The following is a 4,595-nucleotide window of genomic DNA, read 5'->3' as shown; positions in this document are numbered from 1 at the left end:
GGGGCCGGTCCCAGCAACCCGCCAGAGGCAAACTGGATCACAACACCCGGGGCGGGGGCGCCGGTTCAGCCAAGGGCCATGGAACCACCCCGTGTGAATACAGCTCCGCCTCCTAACACACCAGTACCACCGGGTCACTTCTCTAACCCGTTGGAGAATTTAATTGCCTCGTCGGCCCGTCTGGCGGCCCTCCCAATGGAAGGTGACTCTCCAATGGCAATCGAAACATGAAGGGTCAGAAAACTTCTCCAGACAGCCCTAGCGCAACTGAATCGACGGGAATTTGTCTTTTTCACCAGAGGTGGATCAAATTTTTTGACACCCAACCATTTTGTCAATTGTGCATTAAATATGGCCTAGTATTTTATAAAATTGATTAGGTCCAATTTTGCAACAAATATATGGTAGGTCCTTCACAAAAACAAACTCATTTCGGGCACTCGGAAAATGGAAAATGAATTTTCCGTGCAAAGAAAATAAAAACTCCCTTAGGCAACATTGTTTGGAATTCGAAGATGCACCCTTGTGCACAATACGAGATCATTTGAACAAACTATTCCATGAATGTGGCCATAAGATTGATCATTTGGCTTAAAAGCCATGAATCTTCACAGTTGATAGCTCATTTCTGAGAACACTTTTTTAAAATAATTACCGTATTACAAGTTTATTATTTTTCCTGTAAACTTGGTCACATATAATGACACAATGCAAAGGTTTTCCAATTTTTTGATTTTTTTTGATTTTTTATGCCCGTTTCAAAATGCGGTCAAAACGGCGGGCTTGACCGTTCCTAGCTAGTGGTTGAATCTTGGAATTTTTTGGTGTTTCTTTGATTAAATAGATACTTATGTACCTAGAAATGATTTTTGGAAAAAAATAAAGAGCAAGCTATGAGGCAGCTGCAGTTCAAATTTGACCCGCTTCCTACTGAATCGGCGGGAATTTGTCTTTTTCACCAGAGGTGGATCAAAACTTTTGACACCCAACCATTTGGTCAATTGTGAATGAAATATGGCCTAGTATTTTATAAAAATGATTTGGTCCAATTTTGCAACAAATATATGGTAGGTCCTTCACAAAAAAAAACTCATTTCAGGCACTCGGAAAATGGAAAATGAATTTTCTGTGCAAAGAAAATAAAAACTCCCTTAAGCAATATTGTTTGGAATTCCAAGATGCACCTTGTGCACAATATGAGATCATTTGAACAAACTATGCCATGAACGTGGCCATAAGATTGATCATTTGGCTTGAAAGCCCTGAATCTTCACGCGTGATAGCTCATTTCTGAGAATACTTTTTTAAAATAATTGCCGTATTACAAGTTTATTATTTTTCCTGGAAACTTGGTCACATATGATGACACAATGCGAAGGTTTTCCAATTTTTTAAATATTTTTTTGAATTTTTTATGCCCGTTTCAAAATGCGGTCAAAACAGCGGGAATGATCGTTCCTAGCTAGTGGTTGAATCTTGGAATTTTTTTGGTGTTTCTCTGATTAAATAGATACTTTTGTACCTAGAAATGATTTTTATAAAAGGGACAATTGCATTTTTACCCCTAGTTGGTTCCTACCCACGGGTTTTGCCCTTACTTTTCGAGCTTGCTCAGTTTTGCCCTTACTTTTTCCGTCGAGATCCCTCGAATGCCCTTTGACCGTTTGACCAAAACTTTGAAAATTCATAACTAATTCATATGAACTCAGAAAAATGCAAATAAGATATCAAAATGTTCATATAAACATTACCTTTATGGGCATATCATTTGCATTCAGGACAAAATCATCATTTAAACTACCCGAGGTCATTAATGTTATTAACATTATTAAAGATAAATAGTTATAAACAATATTCTTTTCGTGAATAAAAATTATATGCAAATGTAGGTGGTGATTTCTGAACATCCTGATACCTTATTTGCATTTTCCTGAGTTCATATCAACTTGTTATGAAGTTTCCAAATAATGGTCAAAGTCATTAGAACATTCATAACAAGTTGATAGAAACTCAGAAAAATGCAAATAAGTTATCAGGATGTTCAGAAAATATCACCTACATTTGCATGTAATTTTTATTCATGAAAAAATATATTTTTTATACCTATTTATTTTTAATAATATTAATAACATTAATTACCTCGGGTAGTTTAAATGATGATTTTGTCCTGAATGCAAATGATATGCCCATAAAGTTAATGTTTATCTGAACATTTTGATATCTTATTTGCATTTTTCTGAGTTCATATGAATTAGTTATGAATTTTCAAAGTTTTGGTCAAACGGTCAAAGGGCATTCGAGGGACCTTGATGGAAAAAGTAAGGGCAAAACTGAGCAATCTCGAAAAGTAAGGGCAAAACCCATGGGTAGGAACCAACTAGGGGTAAAAATGCAATTGTCCCTTTATAAAAATAAATAAATAGCAAACTATGAGGCAGCCGCAGTTCAAATTTGACCCGCTTCCAACTGAATCGGTGAAAATTTGTCTTTTTCACCAGAGGTGTATCAAAACTTTTTACACCCAATAATTTGGTCAATTGTGCATTAAATATGGCCTAGTATTTTAGAAAAATGTTTTGGTCCAATTTTGCAACAAATATATTATAGGTCCTTCACAAAAAAACTCAGTTTGGACACTCAAAAAATGATTAAAAATGGCTAGAAAGATCAGAAATGCATACAAATTGGTGCTCATCCATAAAATGTGGTCTAACTTGAGTGAAAAATGGTATAATGCCCTTTTGCAAAATATTTTTGATAGTTGCTTCACAAAATAGCTCTATCTTTAGTACTTGGAAATTATTTTCAATCACAGATTCTCGGACCAATTAGAACACTTCTCACGGATCACCCCACTCTATGTGATTTGAACCGTCCACACTAGACGAATCCAACGTCTCTCGCTCACCTCTCAGCAGGGCAACCAAACCCTAACTCCACTCCTCTCCCCCGATTCAGATCCACTCGCAGCCACCACCTACCTCCCGCCCCCGATTCAGATCCCGCCGCCCACGCCCGTGCGCCACCACACTTCGCCGACCCACCGCGCTCGCCGCGCTCGTCCCTGATGCCTCACTCGCCGCGCTTGTCCTGCCCTAACTCCCCTCCCACTTCAGCCACCGCTGCCCCCTTCTCCCTCCCACCCACGCCCCACGCCCACGCCCCCAACCCCACCCCATTCTCCTTCCACCGACCTTCTTCCTCGCCGTAGGTGCCACTGCTCGTCTCCTCTCCGGTGAGTGCGGAGGAGCCACCGCGGTCGAGGCAGCCGCCGGCTGGAGCCCCGCCTCTTCTCCTCTCTGGTCAACATGGAGGTCCGCCGCGTCCAACCTCCCGCTGCGTGCTCGCCGTCGGCGCCCTCCTCGTCTTCTTCGCCGTCCACTTCCTCCTCCGCTCCCCCTCGCCGCCGCGCCCCGTCACCGGCCCGCCCTCCAACCCTAGTAGCGCCACCACCTCCTTCGTCGCCTCACTCGACCACTTCCTCGAGTCCCCCCACCGCACCGCCACCTCCTCCGCGGCGCCCGGGGACCTCGACGCCGCGATCCGGAGGAAGGAGGAGTCCCGACTGTACGGGGACCCCCGGGGCGCGTGGTCGGCGGTGCTCGCGCCGCTCAGGGTCTACGTGTACGAGATGCCGCGCAAGTTCACCTACGACCTGTTCAGGCTGTTCAGGGACTCGTACCGTGACACCGCCAACCTCACCTCCAACGGGAGCCCCGTGCATAGGCTCATCGAGCAGGTGGGCGAGCGGTGACATCGATTTGTATCATCTAGTGTTGCTTTATTTTTGATGTTGGCTGGAACCAACCTGGTTCTATGCTGTACTTAATCTTCATGCAGCACAGCAGTTACTTTAGTACAAGAGCTATGTAATAAGAAGAGCTGACTAGTAGTTAATTTGCTAATTCTACTCTATAGTAAGGACCCGTGTGTAGCTCGCAGTCCCAAGTTGTATTGCTCTGTTTTGTGTTATCTCCACCGCTTATGCTTTTGTCAGAGCATTATGTACCTAATGATGGTTATCTCTGAATAAATTTTCAGGTTCTCTTCCTGCAATTTTGCAGTTGTCCATTTTAATAATTTTCATGGATCAAAGTACTTTCATAACCATTTAACCACTCATTTTTTATTCACCATGTGTAGTCACACTAGTCTGTTTGCATAGATTCATGGATACAAATATTCAAACAGCCCCTTAGTCTGTCAGAACAAAGTTGCATAGATTCATGGATACAAATATTCAGACTTTGAAATCAACACTGCTTCTAGATTCATGGTTTCATAGATTCACTCTTTCAAAAGCAGTAGCCTCTGTACTGAACCTTCTGGATCCATTTTACCTTTCTTGCATAGATTGACACACTGTATTCATAGATATAAACATTCACACCTTTGAATTCGGCAGTGATGCTTTCATGTATTCACATTTTGAACATTGTTGTTGTCATACATTCGATATTTCAGAGAAAAAGTTCCATAGATTGATAGACATAAAGATTCAGTCCTTGAAATCTACATTGTTTGTACATGCATAGTTCCAGACATTCAGTATTTTAAAAACAGCAGCATTTTGTATCATCCCTGCTCTGTTTCTT

This window comes from Triticum aestivum, chromosome 6A, assembly GCF_018294505.1.
Source record: "Triticum aestivum cultivar Chinese Spring chromosome 6A, IWGSC CS RefSeq v2.1, whole genome shotgun sequence".
NCBI lineage: Eukaryota > Viridiplantae > Streptophyta > Magnoliopsida > Poales > Poaceae > Triticum > Triticum aestivum.
This window is presented reverse-complemented; position numbering follows the sequence as displayed.